This window comes from Lagenorhynchus albirostris, chromosome 5, assembly GCF_949774975.1.
Source record: "Lagenorhynchus albirostris chromosome 5, mLagAlb1.1, whole genome shotgun sequence".
NCBI classification, from domain to species: Eukaryota; Metazoa; Chordata; class Mammalia; order Artiodactyla; family Delphinidae; genus Lagenorhynchus; species Lagenorhynchus albirostris.
In genome coordinates, this window is record NC_083099.1 from 86,491,485 (window position 1) to 86,512,446 (window position 20,962).

Sequence of the window (20,962 nt, forward strand, 5' to 3'; positions counted from 1 at the left end):
ATCCTAATTCATTAGAGGTATCCCTTATGGATGGATCATGTATATAATAACACCTCAAATTATTTTATTCCATCCATGTGTTGCAGCTTCTGAAATTAGGCCAGTAAGGTCTGTAAGTTTGCAACCAACTTCCTTTCTATTATCCTAAATTTACTAACATCAAGATTCGAGATATAGACCCCAGTTTCAATTTTCTTTTTCAGTGTACTTCCCACTTTTACTAAACACACCAGATACACACCAGATACATATTTTTAAAATGGGCTTTACAATGTATAGTTTTATCACCTCGTTTACAATTAAATATATTGTCAACATTTTATCTTTTACCACCATTAAAATAATTGCATAGGCTTCCCTGGTGGCGCAGTGGTTGGGAGTCCGCCTGCCGATGCAGGGGACACGGGTTCGTGCCCCGGTCCGGGAGGATCCCACATGCCGCGGAGCAGCTGGGCCCGTGAGCCATGGCCGCTGAGCCTGCGCGTCCGGAGCCTGTGCTCCGCAACGGGAGAGGCCACAGCGGTGAGAGGCCCGCGTACCGCAAAAAAAAAAAAAAAAAAGAGGAAAATAATTGCATAGTATGGAGAAATCATAATGTATTAAGCACTCTTAATACATTGGGGGACTTTACATAGAATTTTTTTTTTCAAGGAGACTTATTCTCTTTTCAAATCCTTGAGAAAACCAGTGCCCTTGTCTTATACAGTTTCCTATAGATGATAGAAACTCGTCCTTCAACTTAGCTTTTTAACTTGCTTCTCTATACCCATCTGATCAACCAAGTGATACATTTTATGTTCTCAACTCTTTCTCATTTGTTCCCACTTTAATATCTAGTCTCCTAGGGACACACGCACACTTCCGTTTCTCCAGCATCCTGTCTCTCACCTCCGATATCTGCCCCTCTCTTCTCCTTTGCTCCCTTTACAGATACTTCCTTTCCTTTCCTTTTCAAGATATTATCTTAATTGATTTTGATCAACTCTATTCAGTGCTTTATACTCAGTTCCACACTGGGAGTAACCTTTAATAATCTGAAGATAGAATTCAATTGTTTAAAGGAAAGTATTAATAAGCCCTTGCTAGAGTTACATGTATCAAGAAACATAGGACTTGGGCACGAGATATGGGTTACTTTTTTTTTTTAAGTAGTTTTTTGGAGAGGGCAGGGCAGAGGAAAGTAGTTGGTACTTTAAGGAATGTTAGGGACCATCTATTCACTATTTCACTGTGTTAGGGAAATCTATTCACTATTTCAAGGCAACTAACAAATCATCATCTCTCAGGTGGGACATTGGAGGGACAGCCTTTACAGGTCATGAAATTTGTATGACAAATGTTGCATGCAAACATGGGTTAATTATAACTTTGTATAACAAGGCAGATGACAGGTAGCATAAGAGCACATGCAGACAGTGTTAATTCTGGAGTCCCAGAAGCTGTGAGGTGGTTATCCATCACAACCAGGTAGGAATGACTGAGGAAGGCAGCAAAGCTGGCCATGCCAGCACTTACACATGGAACACTTCGTGGGCCACCAAGTGTGATGGGGCACAGGTCCACAGTTCTCTTTGTGCAAGTCATGCTCACAGTTCCGTCCATAGAAAGAGGGAGGGCAGGCAAAAGGGACCCCAGGATGCAGGTTTCCCCATACAGACAGGAGCTATTTAGCTCCTTACTGTCCTGGATTCCCATGGATGGTACAAACTGGGAAGGTTGATGATGAATTGCAGGCTCCTCCCAGGACTGAAGGCCATCATCTCCGAAGGCCAGGTCTCCCTGTGATGGATGGGCAAGTTCATGGTGGCCCAATCGAGCAACTAGTTCAAATGCTCTGGAAAAAGCCATGATCAAAATCACACTGGAGGGCTTCCCTGGTGGCGCAGGGGTTGAGAGTCCGCCTGCCGATGCAGGGGACACGGGTTCGTGCCCCGGTCCGGGAAGATCCCACATGCTGCGGAGTGGCTGGACCCGTGAGCCATGGCCGCTGAGCCTGCGCGTCTGGAGCCTGTGCTCCGCAACGGGAGAGGCCACAACAGTGAGAGGCCCGCGTACTGCCAAAAAAAAAAAAAAAAAAAAAAAAAAAAAAAAAAAAATCACACTGGAAGAGAAGCACTCCATCTTTCTTCAGTCCATGTCTCACAGGTCAGTCCTAATAAACGCTTTGACTATAACCTTCAGGGAGATTCTCCTCCCTCAGCCACACCTGACTTTCAATTTTTTTCATTGAAATAATTAAATAATTATAGATTCACATGTAAGTGTAAGAAATAACACAAGAGATCCCTGTGCACCATTCTCAGTTTACCTCAATGATAACATTCTGCTAAATTATACTATATTGACAGTAACCAAGATATTGACAGTAATAAAATTCACCAATTAAAAGAATCCTAACTTTCATCTTCAAATGTGTAGAGGAATTATCTATCTGATGACAAGAAGCTGATCCTGATGCTTTTCACAAGAAGTTTTCATTAATCATTCCTTTGGATAATCAAACTGAAACCTATGTTAAACATTTGTTAATAGAACAAACCCAAAGGGAAGGATTATCATCTGTTCAAGAAGATGTAAGGAGAATTTATAAGCAGAAACTTCTGCCTACCAGTCCAGCCCCTCAGTCTTCACTGTCTCCTTCCACACAGAAAACCCAGGTTAACATTGCATTGAATCTGTAGATTGATTCTCCTACCCCGCCACCCTCTATTTTGTGGTAGAAGACAGCATATCCTAAAATGCCTTAGCCAGAAATAAACAGAATAAAGAAGAAAAAAGAAATAAAGTGGAAATTATGAAGTAGAAGAGGGTAACATCATCTGCAGGGTGTGAAAGTGTAAGGGTGAATGTTTAGGCAGGTCGGGTGGAGGCAAGGAGGACCTGGCCTCTCCCACAACAGGTCTGAGCTTGTGCAGTGGGCAGTGGTGTCCTCTGTTAGTTTGTGGCAGGGATGACATTCCACTAGGGCCATGTTCAGAAACAGCAAGGGGGCAGCTGCGCTGGAGCCAGGTTGGAGGTGCCTCAGAAATGCCACACGCAGCATTATCATGGACCTGGTCCCCTCCTCACCTGTGGAAGACAGAAGTCCAGGGCTTGCGCATAGGATTTCTTGGATGGATCAAAGTAAAATTCCCCCAGGTGGGCTTTAATTCCTGAATGCAGACTGACCTCTAGCCCCAGCCTAAGCTTTCTACTTGGAAGGGGGTCATATGAGTGGAGAACTATTTGTATTATGGTGTTTTGGAGTGTTTTACTTTTAAATACTCTCTGCCTCAGTGTTTTTTGTATTAAAGTGCATACTTCTAGAGGAAGAGATCATGTTTGTCATCTCTCATAAACCACACAACAAATTACCAAATATACATAGACACACACAGACACATGCACACACTCACACACACACAATACAATGCAAGGGAAGGAAAACTATCCAGGAAAAGATCACGGTTTCTATCCTGGTTCTATAGCTCTGTCATTAATCAAGTTAGGATAAGTTACTTAACTTTTCTACTTCTTTATTTATAAAAATGAATATACTGATACATGCCTCATAAGAATCATTTTTTAAAATAAATTTATCTATTTTATTTATTTTATTTTTGGCTGTGTTGGGTCTTTGTTACTGCATGTGGGCTTTTCTCTGGTTGCAGCTACTCTTTGTTGTGGTGCGCAGGCTTCTCGTTGTGGTGGCTTCTCTTGTTGGGAGCACGGGCTCTAGGCACGCGGGCTTCTGTAGTTGTGGCACACGGGCTCAGTAGTTGTGGCTCACGGGCTCAGTATTTGTGGTGCACAGGCTTAGTTGCTCCACGGCATGTGGGAACTTCCTGGACCAGGGCTCGAACCCGTGTCTCCTGCATTGGCAGGCGGATTCTTAACCAATGTGACACCAGGGAAGCTCCAAGAATCATTTTAACATTGTCTGGGCTATAACTAAAGTGATTCCCATTGGATCTGAATAGTGGGTCAAATATATATGCTTCATTGGAGAGAAATAAATGTATAAAAGCACAAACCAGGAAGTTCAGTCATTATCACCTCAACTCTCCAAACAGGAAATGCTTCTTCTTAAATTGCTCACTAGCCAGAAATACAGTGGAGTAAGGCAGTAGGGGATTTCTCATCAGTGCTTATGGGAGAGATCAGGAGAAGAAAAAGACCACAGCTAGGTATATGGTATGGTGGAAAGAAAACAGAGAGGTAGGGATAGGAGGAAAAAAAAAAAAAAAGAAGGCGGCGGGGACCCCCTTCAGAATATGTCTTCAGCTTTTGGGATACTTTTCACAATTTTTCTCCCTTTCACAGCTGGTAAGTCTGTTCGGAGTGGTGGAGGGAAGGGTGAAAGGTATTGGAGTGAAACAGAGGAAACCATCATGAGAAAGATACTTTAGATTGTTTTCCACCAGAATTTTTCTGTCTTTGAAAATGCTCAGTTTTATTCTTCTCTTTCTAGTTTCCTTGGCTAGCAGTTTTAGAACAGTCCTTGTCTAGGTGCCTAATGTTCTGCATTTCTAACAAGCTTCCAGGTGAGACTGCTGCTGTTGGTCTGTAGATCATACTCAGCAGCAAGGCTTTAAAGAAGTCTTATTTTTTGAAAAAAGACACTTGTGATAATTCTTAGACTGCATCTTTGTGCCATTTGCAAAAACAAAGAAACAAACAGAAACCCCCAAAAGGAGTCTAAGAACAAACTCACACATAAACATAAATCTCCTTATAAGTGGGTATGTGTTATTTAAGCCATGTTAGGGGATTTTTTTTTAAAGCATTCCAGAGGCAGTGTGATACAGAAAAGTCATGGTAGTTCCCTGTGCTCCCCCCTGCTGTCTGTGGAAGGTTTGGGTTTGAGTCTCTGCTCTGCCCTTCAGAGGTAGACTCCTCATGTGTACAACCGGGATAGCCGTTTCTCCATTAGACAGTTTGTGAGTACTCAATCTTGAAGCGCCTCTCACATAGTGGATGCTCAATGAAGATCAGTGTTCTAATCTCTTTTCTATCTAATCTTTTGAAGAATCTATTTATTTATAAATAACTACCATTTTTACATTCAAGATAATTTTAATTTCTTATCTTTTTATCAATTCTTAGTGCATTCTGACAATGCATTTTAATTATTACATTGTGTTACTGTACATAATTAAAACTAATAACACCATTTATTCTAAAAAGTGTTAAAAGTGCTTTTGCACTAAGGTAGAGTGATCTTCTTTCCAGTTATTTTGGATTATCAAGGAAGTTTTGATAGAAGAATACTGGGCTTTAGGTCAAAATAACTGACTTAAAGCTGTCACTTACTAAGATGACCAGGATGCTTTGTCTTTTACCCATCTTTGTATAATTCATGGCACCTATCACAATGTTTTAAATATACTAATGATGATATTTATTGAGAACTTATTACATGCTACATGCTCTTCTAAGTACTCTACATGCATTAGTGCATTTAGTCATAATAATTCTAAGAGGAATATTATTCCTATTTAAGAGAAATGAAACTGAGGCACAGAGAAGCTAAGTGATATATTTCACTATATCTTAGCTGCAATATTTTTTTCACATTTTAACATCTCCAAAGTAGGATGTGTATCAGTCAGAGCAGCAGCAATAAACAAACAGCACACTTTGAGTAACTTGAGGAGAGTTTTATAAAAGTATGCATGCTTTAAAAAGAAGTGGTTTCCCTAACCAATAAGAGATAATGAAGGACCTGGTGGCTTGCATCCTCTGGAAGACATTCCACTCCTTGGCCTGAAGTTACACGATGAAGGAAGCTGAAGAAAGCAGTGGTTTTGAGAGGGCTGCCTAGAGGACTATGGCTATTGTAGTGGTATATAGGCAAACCCTGACACCACCACAGGAAAGATATAATACCCTGACCTCACTCTCTTCCCACCTCTGACCTACATTTACTGCCAATTCCTCCAATAAGTCAGCCTCTTAGGACCCAGAGAATGGCAGAAGAGATTGGAGAATTGATCTGGAGAAGAAAATGGAGGATATTCCAGCACAAGATGCACCTTACAGTAGAGAACATGTCATGAGTAATTGGCAGAATTTTTGTTTCCTACTGTCACATAATTAATACATTACAAATTAGTATTATTCTTTTATTTGATAAGCACAGAAACTTGTTCAAGATTACACAGTTAGGAAACAGTTGTGGCAGAATTTGGACCCAGATAATCTAACTCCAGAGCCCATGCCCTTAACCAACAGGCACTATAAGTAGATTCTTAATAAATATTCATGGATAAAATTTTGTTGCTTTCTTAATATTAAACTTGAACAATTTTTTTCTGTCCTCATCTACAGCATCTCCAGAGGTGACCCTTCTTCTGGGGAAGAATAAATCTTCAGTGTGCAAAGCACTTGCAGGGAAGCCAGCAGCACAGATCTTCTGAGCCCCCAGAAGGAGATTGCATCACTGAGTATGAATCTCAGATTCACAGGAAAGTGACTGTCCAGAGCACATGCCACTGGGTAGGCAACAATGTATCTTATGTGACCTGCTTTGTTTTACATTTATATGGGAATAAGAGTCTAACCATAGGTGAGTAGGCTTGCAGCAACTGATCTGATTATCAAAACTTCTTACCAAACAAGTCATCACCTATTTATGTACTCGGTTATCTCCTCAGGAAATTCTAATTGACTTACATTGAATTTTTTCATTCTATCTTCCATTTACTTTATTCCCTCTTTCATGTTTTACTTTGCTTTATGTCTTATTATTGGACTGAGGTTGATTTTCTCAGAACAAATTTCTACTTTAATTTTTTATCTGTTTATCAATTCTTAGTGCATTCTGACAATGCATTTTAATTATCAGGTTATGTTACCACTTTACAATTTTTCTTTTCAATTGTGTCTAATCTGCTTTTTAATCCACCCCCTGAGATTTAATTCCAATAATTGTATTTTTCATTTTAAAAGTTCAGTTCTTTCAGTTTATTTTCTGTTTCCTCTTTTCCCTTTTTAACCTTGTTAACCTTATGCTATTTTATGGTGATTTTGGTACTATCCTATTATTTCTAGTTATTGTGTTGCCAATTCTCCTGTTGGTCGCTGTAATAGAATTACAGAATTATAGAAGAAACAGTGACCCTTAAATGGTAAATGGGAGTGGGGAGAATTTAGAGAGTACTTTATACAGGGATAAAATTTGAATGAGGCCTGGAGGATAGATAATAGTTTAAAAAGTTAATTAGACTGACAAAGTAAAAAGAGGGCATTTTATTTTACTTTCAATTAATTTTTATTGGAGTATAGTTGATTTACAATGTTGTATTAGTTTCAGGTGTACAGAAAAGCGAATCAGTTATCCATATACACGTATCCACTCTTTTTTAGATTTTGTTCCCATATAGGTCATTACAGAGTACTGAGTAGAGTTCCCTGGGCTATATAAGTTATTATTAGTTATGTATTTTATATATAGTAGTGTGTATATGTCAATCCCAATCTCCCAACTTATCCCTTCCCTTACCCCTTTTTCCCTTGGTAACCATAAGTTTGTTTTCTACATCTGTGACTCTATTTCTGTTTTGTAAATAAGTTCATTTGTACCATTTTTTTAGATTCCACATATAAGCGATATCGTATGATATTTGTCTTTGTCTGACTTACTTCACTCAGGATGAAAATCTCTAGGTCCAACCATGTCACTGAAAATGGCATTATTTTGTTCTTTTTTACGGCTGAGTAATATTCCATTATATATATACATCTTGTTTATCCATTCCTCTGTCGATGGCCACTTAGGTTATTGTAAATAGTGCTGCAATGAACATTGGGGTATATATATCTTTTCGAATTATGTTTTTCTTCAGATATATACCCAGAAATGGGATTGCTGGATCATGTGGTAGCTCTATTTTTAGTTTTTAAAGGAACCTCCATACTGTTCTCCATAGTGGTTCTACCAATTTACGTTCCTACCAACAGTGTAGGAGGGTTCCCTTTTCTCCACACCCACTCCAGTATTTATTGTTTGTAGATTTTTTGATGATGGACATTCTGTCCAGTGTGAGGTGATACCTCATTGTAGGTTTGATTTTCATTTATCTGATAATTAGTGATTGGCCATCTGTATGTCTTCTTTGGAGAAATGTCTATGTAGGTCTTCCACCCATTTTTCTGATTGGGTTGTTTGGTTTTTTGAGCTGCATGAGCTGTTTGTATATTTTGGAGATTAATCTCGTCAGTCACTTTGTTTGCAAATATTTTCTCCCATTCTGAGGGTGTTTTTTCATTTTGTTTATGGTTTCCTTTGCTGTGCAAAAGTTTTTAAGTTTAATTAGGTCCCATTTGTTTATTTTTGGTTTTATTTTTATTACTCTAGGAGATGTATCAAAAAAGATCCTGCTTGCAATTTATGTCAGAGAATGTTCTGCCTATGTTTCCTCTAAGAGTTTTATAGTATCCCATCTTACATTTAGGTCTTTAATCCATTTTGAGTTTATTTTTGTGTTTGGTGTTAGAGAATGTTTTAATTTCACTCTTTTACATGTAGCTGTCCAGTTTTCCCAGCACCACTTATAGAAGAGAGTGTCTTTTCTCCATTATATATTCTTCCCTCCTTTGTCATAGATTAGGTGACCATAGGTGTGTGGGTTTATCTCTGGACTTTCTATACTGCTGCATTGATCTGTTATTGTGCCAGTACCATACTGTTTTGATTACTGTAGCTTTGTAGTATAGTCTGAAGTCACAGAGTCTGATTCTTTCAGCTCATTTTTTCTTTCTCAAGTTTTCTTTGGCTATTTGGGGTCTTTTGTGTTTCCATACAAATTATAAAATTTTTTGTTCTATTTTTGTGAAAAATGCTATTGGTAATTTGATAGAGATTGAATTGAATCTGTAGATTGCATTTTTACAATATTGATTCTACCAATCCAAGAACATGGTGTATCTCTCCATCTGTTTGAGGGCATTTTAAATAAATATGACTGAATATACAAAGACTTAGAATCATCAACTTACTTGAAATCACTTGAAAGAAATGCAGTGTGGGGAGAGTGGATGGTGACTAGGTCAGTGGTGTTAAGGAGTTTTAGGAGACAGACGGCTAACATAGAGGAGTCTAAGTGAGCTAGATGGTAAACTGTGGCAAAATGGAGAGCAATATTCCACGTAAAGCATGTGAGAATGTATAAGAATAATTTAACACTTCAGGTCCAGCAGATGATTTCCATTAGAAAATGAGGGCTCAATATTGCCACATCTTAAAATTTCTCAAAAGAGCTTGACATCTAGATTTTTATGTAAAATTTTCTTATTTGAAAAATGTTGTTGTATCAGCTCAAAAAAAATTCAAGTATCTGCAGTTTAGATTTGACCAGTGTTTCCAATCTCTCGACTAAGATGTAAGTCTTGAAAAATAAACTAAGGTCCAGTTGTGAAGAGCCTTCTATGCCATTCTAAGGAATTTATATTTTATTCAATAAGCAATAGAAAGGCAATAGGGGGTCTCAAATAAGGGAATGACATGATATGGTTTTCATGGACTAGGATTAAAAGAAGTTAGTGGCAAGGAGATCAGTTTGCAGTCTATTTTAATAGTCTAGGACATAGATAATAAGGGCTAGACTTGGACATAAATAATGGTAATATAAAATATTTGGAAGGTATTTTGGTTGCAGGATCAATAGGATTTTTATATCAATTAAATATGGGACTTAAGTAGGAGTTACATGACTGGGTATTTTATGTCAGTAAATATAGATGATGATGCCATTGCTTACATATGGAATGTAAAGAAGGAAGTGAAGATGATTTGTTTGGATTCAATCTGTTTTACAGATGAGTTGGAAACACAGGTTTGAAACATAGGAAGTTAAAGTGGGATTCAGATTTGGGAGTCATCTTCTTTCAAGCAATGGATAAGCCAATGGGAATGAATCAAAGTTTTCTAGGGAACGATGTTGAGTTGGATAGAGAAGCAAGCACAAGATGGAATCTAGGGAACACCACATTTTTAGGAGTGGGCCAAAGAAGAGAATCTAATAAAAGAGGCAGAATGCAGTCCATGGGGAAAGAAAATCTATGGAAACCAACAGAAGAGTTTGAGGGAGGAAGAAGCAAAAATTTCACGTTCCTTCAAGATGTCAGGTGGAATAGGAATTTTAAATGTTCTTTGAATCAATCAGTGGATCACTGATGACTGTCATAAAAGCAGTTTTGGGGGGTGGTGGAAAGAGCAGAGGAACTGTGTAGGAATGGGAAGGGCTAGCTTTTCAGTCAGCTTTTGATTATTTAAAAAAAAAATATTGTGAATCATATCAGGAAATATCCCAAAATACCTTACTGATGTTCTTTTGTATAATATCATAATATTCATTTTCTAGGAATAAAACTCTTTAAATAATTTTAAATAGCACATTGGTCAAAAATATTTTGATCAGAATGCTAACATTTGATGTCTTATTTACAGACTCCTTTCCAAGGAACTTTTGTGGAACATTAGGCAAAATTTCACTAGAAATTCTTAAATTTTTAAGAGAAAAGCAAAACACCTTTCTCCAGATTCCTTTGCTACTTTGAGCAAAAAGCATTATTAGTATCAATGATACACTATAGATCAACCTGACGTGTCAGTACGGAATGTACCTTTAAGGCATTACTTGTGCTTGTATTTAAAGGTCTTGAGCCTCCAGGTTATTCCACCCCCTGGACTCTGCATAAGTCTCTCTTTCCTTCTGGGCATTCTGCCTGTTGTGGGATCCACTGCTTTCTGGAAGTTTACTGGATGCAAGTTATCTATTAGTTAATTAAAATGGACTGTGAATTCAAAGTACGTTTATTGAAATGGGAAATTCATAGGCAACAAAATTTGTGATCCTGCTATGCTACCCCTGTAGTCTTAGTATTCAATACTTACAACAAACAGCAATAGCTGTCATTATTTGAATGTTTACTACTCTTCCAGGCACTATACCATATGCCTCACATGTCACTTAAACTATTTTTTTCTTATTGACAGGGATGGAACTAAATATTGGGGGTAACTGACCATTTATGTGAAAAGCTTTTATGTCTTATATGCATGCATTTTTCGATATGTCAAGGTACAGCAGTGATCTTTGTGGGGGGAAAAGAACATATAATAAAAAAAAGCAGGTTTCTCTTTCAAAGTATAAATAGCTTTTTATTCACAGTTGCTTTGCCAACTAGAATTGTTAAATGAAAAATAATGGGACTAAATAAATGAAATTACATTTTTCCTTTTTCTACATTTTCCTCCTCCCTAACATTTTTTGGTGCACAAATAGATAAAAGAAGAATAATCTTTGAGCTTTCAAGCTTGTTTTAGCTTAGCTGTAGTTGAAATGTGGTCCAAGGAACCCTTGCAGGAGGTTTTCAAGGTTGTTTATATTTTCATAATAATACTAATAAGTTATTTACTTTTGGCACTTACATTCTCTTGCATTAGTGCACATTAGTTTTCTAGATGCTACATGGCATATGTTGATAATATTGCCTTAATGGCTTATGGAGTATTTGTGTATTTGTGTGGGTGTGTCTCCAAATTTTTCTAAGGCAAATTCTTTGGGATTCTCAACAATTTTTAAGGGTATAAAGAAATCCTGAGACCAAAAAGCCTGAGAATTGCTGTTTTAGCCAATATGAAATACATATTAGGATCACTTATGACTGAATTAGTTTTAAGTTTGGAAAACATAACTTTAGAAAATTATATAAAATTATAAAATGTTATCAAGTGTGAAAAAATAATGAAAATGCATAAGCTGTATCATTTGGTTTACCTGAATTGATTGTAAATTACTGAGTTCCTGGCTGTGAGTCTCTCTCTCTCTCTCTCTCTCTCTCTCTCTTTTTTTTTTTTAGAGTTATAACAGGTTCTGATAGTTAAGACTAAAACTCATTCCTTAGCTTCAGAGCTTCCTCTCTTTCTTTGTTTTTGTCATGTTTTATAAATAAACATTTAGATTTTTATTAGCCACTTTCTTTAAAATTAACACAAGCATAACCTCAGTTTTTGTTGACTACCAACAAACACACCTTCCAACCTTAATAACCTGCCATTTGGACAAACACCATGTGGTTAAGCCAAACAGTCAGTCTGTGGTATTTTGTTACTGCTGCCATAGCAGAAGAGTACACTATGGGACTTGGTCTAACCTGCCTTAAGTATGGGTTATGTTTGATGTAAATACTTTCCATTTTTAGCCTAAATAAACATTTGAAGTATTCCATTTATCCCACTTATTCTTATCTTACCAAATCTAATTGTTTACTATATCTTTCTCTTTTTTTTCCAAGTCTCCTGCTGTTTTTCAGGATAGCTTTCTAAGTCAATTCTGCCAAATATGTTATAAATCAGCATTAACACTTACTGTGGAAATATTTAACAGTGGCCCCTAAGGTGTATAATTTTCTCTTTAGTTTTTTTTTTTTAAATAATGACATTTTATTTTTGTGAGATGAAACATTTATTATAGGACATTCAGGCAATACAGAAAAATGTAATTTCTTCAAATTCTACCACTCAAAACAACCAGTGTTAACATTAGCTGAACACTTTTCTATGACTATATGTAAAAAGAAGGAAAGACAGAAATTATTTTATAAAAATTATTTCATATAAGCATGTTTAAATAAAAATTACTTTAAATAAAAATTATTATGTTTATTGTTACTTTATTTTAAGCTAGCAAAAGAAGCAGAAGTCATTACTGAATGTGAGATAAAAATGTCTCTACCACATACAAAAGTGAACATTAACGTGAATTATGATCTTTGAGTGATAATGCTGCATCATTATTGGTTCACTGATTGTAACAAATGTACCACTCTGCTGGGGATATTTGCAATCAGGGAGGCTATGCACGTGTGGGAGTAGAGGGCAAACAGGAACTCCTTGTACTTTCTGCTTAATTTTTCTGTGAATCTCAAACTGCTCTAAAAAAATTTAGCTTAAATATAAAAAAGTAAGCTCCTTTTCAGAAGCAGTATTTTCTGGTGTATCATAATGATGTATAAGGCAGCCAATAAACTAAAAACCAAAACAAAAGCACAGCATGCCAAGTAGAGAAAGTGTCTATTCCAATGAGTTTGGACTATTGCCCCCTACATATTGAAAAAAAATATCCTTACCAGATGAGACACTCATTTCTAAAGGAGTTATGTAAGTTGAAAAAAGATTGTGAACAATATTAAGAGGATGATGTAACTGTACATTTTAAATCTGTATTTTCACTGTCACTGTTTCTGTTGACTCCCTGCCAACAGGGAGATAAGATAAAGACCAACTTTACACTTCTTCAAACAGCCTTTCCTCCCACTTTCTGATTTGTTGTTTATATATTATTTTTACATTTTGAAGGTTTAAAACACTTGTGTTCTTTATACGTAATTCTCTCAAGTATTTAGTTTTAACTATATATTTAAATGGATTTATTGTTCATCAATAATCATGATTTAAAATTTTTATTTATTTTTTGGTGGGATATCACCACCTACAATAACCCATTGTAGCTCACCCTAGTCCAGAATACGTCTATCTCTCTGTCATGCCACTCACTGAATGTGTGGTAGGATCTATTATATCTGACAGTGTAATCATAGAGTTATTAGCAGAGCTAGTTTTCATTCTGAGAAAAAGAGATTAAAAAAAACCCTCTCAGGATCAAAATAAAATAAAACATACTAACAAAGTCTTATTCATAGTCACAACAATTTAGAGACTACTGATTAAATAATATATTGCTAAAATGTTACAACAGTTATAGCAATTATAGCATTAACATAACCAACCATCTTGCCTGTGGTTCAGATGAGGAATAAGTAAAGAACAATTTCTTCTGAGCCATGATGTTTAATGATGACCACAATTGACCACACTGTGAAAACCTAATATTTAGTTTGTGTGTATGTGGTATATTTCCATTCATGTGTTTAAAGATATTAGATAAAATGTTTGTATTAGTGGTGGAAATATCTGTGATAAGAATCAACCTGAACAGGAAATTCATGTAAGTAACTATTTCAGTGTTAAATATGCACTTTAGAAAGGCAGGTAGAAGAGAAAGATGAGAAAGGCTGTCCAGAGAATTGGGGAAGAAGTGCAGAGAGGCAAGCTGATTGTGGAGGGTGACAGACTACCTGGAGCCCCAGATAGGTCCAAGCAGAAGCAGCTTAAGCCATGTTGATGAAAGACTGTAAAGTCTCCAAAAGTGACCTTGAAAGTAAACAGATTTTGGTACATAGGAAATAGGTTATCTCCAATGCAAATAAAAATGTCTAAGTTTTGAGAACAAAGTCAGTATGTAGGATATAACATATGCAGGATATAATTATTATAAACATATACACAATTTGACAGAATTGAAAGGAGAAATAGGCAGTTCTACAATAATAGCTGGACACTTCAATAACCCACTTTCAATAATGAATACAACAACTAGACAGATAACCAATAAGGAAATAGAAGACTTGAACAATACTATACACCAACTAGACCTAGCAGAAATACAGAACACTCCACCCCCAAAAAGCAGAATACACATTTTTTGTTGAGTGTACATGGGACATTCTCCAGGATAGACTATGTGTTAGGCCACAAAACAAGTCTCAATATTTAAAAAGATTGAAATCATATGAAGTATCTTCTCTGACCACCATCACTGAATGAAACTAGAGAATTCAAAGATATGTGGAAATTAAACATCATTTTTTAAAACTAATAATGGGACAGAAAAGAAAAGGGAAATTATAAAATACATTGAGATGAATAAAAATAAAAACGTAAGATACCAAAACTTACGGAAAATGAAAACAGTGCTCAGAGGCAAATTTATAGCTGTGAAACCCTATGTTTAAAATGAAGAAAATCTCAAATCAATAACCTAAATGTACACCTTAAGGAACAAGACAAGAAGAGCAAACTATACCCAAAGCTAACCGAAGAAGGAAATTATAAAGATTAGAGTGGAGATAAAATAAAGAATAGGAAAACAATAGAGCCAGTAAAACCAAAAGGTAGTTTTTTAAAAAGATCAATAAAATTAGCCAGTTGACTAAAAAATAAGAGAGAGAAAACTCAAGTTACTAAAGTCAGGAATGAAAGGGACAGTATTACCAAACTTACAGAAATAAAAAGTATTATTATTTATAGAATACTATGAACAATGGTATACCAAAAAATTGGATAACGTACATGAAATTGATAAACCCTCAGAAACACACACATTACCAAAACTGACTCAAGAAGAAACAGAAGATCTGAGCATCTGTAATAAGTAAAAAGACTGAATCAGTAATATAAAACCTCTCAACAAGTAAGAGTCCAGGGCCAAATGGCTTCATTGGTGAATTCTACTAAACATTTAAGGGAGAATTAATGCCAATGTTTCTCAATTTTGTTTTCAATAAACAGAAAAGAAGGAAACACTTACCAACTCATTCTATGAGGACAGCATTACCCTGATATCAAAACCAGACATAGACATCACAAATAAAGAAAACTACAGACCAATATTCTTTATGGATAAAGATGTAAAAATCCCCATCAAAATACTATCAAATTGAATCCAGTAGCATGTTAAAAGAATGATACACCATGTTCAAGTGGGATTTATCCTAGGAATGCAAGGTTAGTTCAATACATGAAAATCAATCAATGTAATACACCATTTGAGTAGATTGAAGGAAAAAAAGCCTACATGATCATCTGAATTGATATAGAAAAAGCATGTGACAAAATCCAACACTCTTTCATGATAAGAACTCAACAACCTAGGAATGGAAGAAAAGTCCTTACTATAATAAAGGGAATTTATAACCCCTCCTCACAGCTAATATCATATTTAGTGATGAAAACCGGAAGCTTTATCCCTAAGATCAGGAACAAGACAAGAATGTCCACTTTTGCTACTTCCATTTTTTGGAATTTCAACATTATACCAGAAGTTCTAGCCAGGGCAATTAAACAAGTAAAAGAAATGAAAGATGTCCACATTGGAGAGGAAGGTATAAAACTATCTCTGTTCACATATGACATGATCTTCTTATATGTAGAAAATCCTAAACGTAGTACTCCCCCACCAGTACAATTAGGACTAATAAACAAATTCAGCAAAGTTGCACAATACAAAATCAACATGAAAAATGAACTGTATCTCTATGCACTAGCAATGAACAATCTTAAAGGAAAACTAAGAAAACAATTTTATTTACAATAACATCAAAAAGAATATTGAGGAATAAACTTAATCAAGGAGTTGCAAGACTTGTACACTGAAAACTGTAAAACTGTTCAAAGAAATTAAAGAAGATCTAAATAAATGGAAAGACATTCTGTATTCATGTATAAGAGACGTAATAATTGTTAAAATGACAATACTCTTCAAAGACATCTGCATATTTAATGTAATCTCTATCAATATTCCAGTAGCCTCTTTTTTTTCCCAGAAATGTAAAAAACCTCAAATTCATATGGAATTGCAAGGGACCTCAAATAATCGAAACAATATTGAGAGAAAGGAATAAAGTTGGAGAACTGACATTCCCAATTTTAAAACTTCTACAGGTTTACAGTAATTGAAACAGTTTGGAACTGGCCAAAGAATACACACGTAGACCAATGGAAAAGAATTGAGAGTCCAGAAATAAAACCATTTTCTCACGGCCCATTGATTTTCAACAAAAGTGCAAAGACCATTCACTGTACGTAAGAAAAGTCTCTTCAACAAGTTGTGCTGGGACAAATGGATCCCCACATGAAAAAGAATACACTTGGATCCCTATTTCACATCATATTAAAAAATTAACCCCAAGTAGATTTAAAAAACCTAAGTATGAGCACTAAAGCTATAAAACTCTTAGAAGAAAACATCTTCAATCCCCTTAGATTTGGCAATAATTTTTAGATATGACATCAGGAGCACAAGCATCCAAAGAAAATATAGAGAAATCAGAGTTTGCGAAAATTAAAAACTTTGTACACAAAGTTTTATGTCAAAATACACTACCAAAAGAGTGAAAAACAATGCACAGAATGTGAAAAAAAATTGCAAATCATATATCTGATAAGGTTTAAGTATTCAGAATATACAGAAGATTTGTACTACTCAAAACCAAACAACCCAATTTAAAAATGGGTAAAAGATTTGAATAGGCATTTTCCCAAGGTAGATATACAAGTAGGCACAAGCACATGATAGAATGGTCAATATCACTAGTCATTAGGGAAATGCAAATCAAAACCACAATGAGATACCACTTAACACCCACTAGGATGCTACTACTATTACTACTACTGAAATGGAAAACAGGTGTAGGCAAGGTTGTAGAGGAATTGGAACTCTTTTTAAAAATTATTTATTTATTTATTTTGGCTGCGCCGGGTCTTAGTTGTGATATGCAGGATCTTTGTTGCGTCATGCTGGATCTTTAGTTCTGGCATGTGGGCTTCTTAGTAGTCACATGCATGCGGGATCTAGTTCCCTGACCAGGGATCAAACCTGGGCCCCTTGCATTGGGAGCATGTAGTCTTACCCACTCGACCACCAGGGAAGTCCCAGGAATTGGAACACTTATATATTGCTGGTAGAAATGTATAATGGTGCAGTCATCGTTAACAGCAGTTTGGTGAGTCTTCAATAAGTTAAACATAGGGAGATCAAGATGGTGGAATAGGAGGATGCTGCATTCACCTCCCCTATGAACACATCAGAAATACAATTACACGTGGAACAACTCTTACTGAAAACAACTTGGAGACCGGTAGAAAGCCTCTTCTACAACCAACACTGTAAAGAAAGATCCCCATGAAGTTGGTTAGGAAGGGAGGAGAAGCTATCAGGTCAGGACCCAACCCTTAACATGGAAACAGAAGAGGAGGGGGACATCATGGGCTGAGGGATCCTCCCTGAGGAGCAAGGATTTTGAGGTACCCCAGCACAAGGGTCCAACACCAAGAAGATGAATCCTCTTTGAAAACCAATGGGACTTACTAGAGAGCTGAAAGAAACCAAGATAACACTCTTGAACAGCACTGCACATGCTTTCTTACTCCCGGGCACAGCATTGAAGAAGCAGATTGAAAACTGCCGGGGCTCTGGCCAGCTTGCCAGGGCAGCCCCAGTGTGCACCCTAGCCACATTGGGTGCCTGCTGTAGCCCCTCCTGCTCTGGTCCTGCTCTCCATTAGGGTGAAGGCTGCCTTTACCAAGGAGAGTATGTACACTTAGAGGAAACAGAACCAGCTCGGACCCAACCCTGCCTCGGACCAGGGTGGAGGCAGCCTTTGCCAGCAAACATGTTCCGGTCCACCTTTAGGAGGAGCTAAACTAGCTCCAGGGTAGAGACTGACATTGCCAGCAGGAGCAAAATTAGCTCAGTAGTGAGGCACCAAACCCTCTGGCCTGACCCAGTCTCTAACCAAAGTGTGCACAATGGGGAAAAAGTGACCCAGCATTGATATGCAGTCTCAAGCCCTCAGGCCCTTTCCAGTACCCCAACCAAGGCAGATACTGCCATCACACACGGGAAGAAACCCAGCTCCCTCAGGGCTTCTGCTCCAAACCCTTGGGCCCTGCCCCTGCCCCTGATAGGGTGGTGACTGCCATTGGGCACAGGAGAAACCCCTGCTCACATCTGGCTCTGGCTCTACCCCTCCACCTCCAGCCCTACCTCCCACCAAGGTGGTGGTTGCCAGCATACCCTGGGGGTAGATGTGACCCATGCTCACTTCAGATCCAACTATCTCACAAAAGCCACTGGGCACAAGCAGACTGTATAGTAATGCTCCCACCCAAGGACATCCCTTTAAGACCAGGATAGGTAACTGTTTCACCTAACTTCATAGAGACAGATAAAGTTAAACAAAATAAAAAGACAGAGGACTGTGCTTCAAACTAAAGAACAGGAAAAAAATCCTGAAAAAAACTCAATGAAATGGAGATAAATAATTTACCAGATAAAAATGTTGAAGCAATAGTAATAAAAATGCTAAAAGAACATGGGAAAAGAATAGATGAACACAGTGAGACTTAACAAAGAACTAGAAAATATAAAAAAAGAACCAGTCAGAGCTGAAGAATGCAATAACTGAAATAAAAAATACACTAAAAGGAATTAACAGCAGACTAGGTGATAGAGAAGAATGAATAAGTAATCTGGAAGATAGAAAAATGAATATCACCCAATCAGAGCACCAAATGGAAAAACAAATTAAAAAAATAAAGATAGTTTAAGAGACCTCTGAGACAACATCAAGCATACTAACATTTGCATTATAGGGGTCCCAGAAGGAGAAGAGAGAGGAAAGGGTTAAAAATGTATTTGGTGAAATTATGGCTGAAAATTTCCTGAACCTGAAGAAATTCCCAAACAAAATGAACCCAAGAAGACCCACATGAAGACATATCGCATTTTAAAAATCCTTTTCCATTATGGTTTATTACAGGATATTGAATATAGTTCCCTGTGCTTTACAATAGGACTTTATTGTTTATTGATTCTATATGTAATAGTTTTCATCTGCTAATCCCAAACTCCCAATCCATCCCTCTCCCACTCCCAACCCCCTTGGCAACCACAAGTCTGTTCTCTATATCAGTGAATCTGTTTCTGTTTCATAGATATGTTCATTTGTGTCATATTTTAGATTCCACATATAAGTGATATCATATGGTATTTTTCTTTCTTCTTTCTGATTACTTCACTTAGTATGGTAATCTCTAGGTCCATCCATGTTGCTGCAAATGGCATTATTTCATTCTTTTTATGGCTGAGTAGTATTCCATTGTATATGTATACCACATCTTCTTTATCCACTCATCTGTTGATGGACATTTAGGTTGCTTCCATGCCTTGGCTATTGTAAATAGTGCCATATAATTTTATCTGGATAAATTATATTATAATTTTGTCCAGATATATGCTCAGGAGTGGGATTGCTGGATCATATGGCAACTCAATTTTTAGTTTTTTGAGGAACCTCCATACTGTTTTCCATAGTGGCTGGAGCAATTTACATTCCCACCAACAGAGTAGGGGGGTCCCCTTTCCTCCACACCCTCTACAGCATTTTTTATTTGTAGGCTTTTAAATGATGGCCATTCTGACTAGTGTGAGGTGGCACCTCATTGTAGTTTTGATTTGCCTTTCTCTAATAATTAGTGATGATAAACACCTTTTCATGTGCCTATTGGCCATCTGTGTATCTTTGGAGAAATTACTGTGTAGGTCTTCTGCCCATTTTTCGATTGGGTTATTTGGGGTTTTTTTGGTTATTGAGTTGTATGAGCTGTTTGTTTATTTTGGAAATTAATCCCGTATGAGTCACATCATTTGCAAATATTTTCTCCCAGTCGAGAGGTTGTCATTTCATTTTGTTTATGGTTTCCTTTGCTGTGCAAAAGCTTATAAGTTTGATTAGATCCCATATGTTTATTTTTGCTTTTATTTCTATTGCCTTGGAAACTGACCTAAGAAAACATTGGTATGATTTAAAACATATCATATTAAAATGGCAAAGATAAAGACAGAATTTTAAAGGAAGCAAGGGACAAACAAAGGGTCACATACAAGGGGGTCCCCATAAGGCTATCAGCTGATTTTGCTGCAGAAACTTTTCAAGCCAGAGGGAGTGACATGATATATTTACAGTGCTGAAAGGCAAAAATCTACAACTTTGGATACTCTACCCAATAGAGTTATCATTCAGAATTGAAGCAGAAATAAAGAGCTTCAGAAGAAAAACCTAAAAGAGTTCATCTAAACTGATCATACAAGAAGTGTTAAAGGATCTTGTTTAAGCAGAAAAGAAAAGGCTACAAGAACCAAGAATTGATAGAAAAAGAAAATTCTCACTAGTAAAGGCAAATATATAAAAAGGCTATGTATCAACCGTTTAATTAAATGAGTACGAATGTTAAAAGACAAAAATTATAAAATCAAATATAATTACAATAAATAGGGGATAGATAAAAAAGATGTAA

General features: G+C 36.7%; 1 pseudogene; it reads right to left on the reverse strand.

Moving 5' to 3' along the window:
* Window positions 1-1,356: 1,356 nt before the first annotated feature.
* Window positions 1,357-18,702, reverse strand: LOC132520258 (teratocarcinoma-derived growth factor 1-like; annotated as a pseudogene).
* Window positions 18,703-20,962: the final 2,260 nt, after the last annotated feature.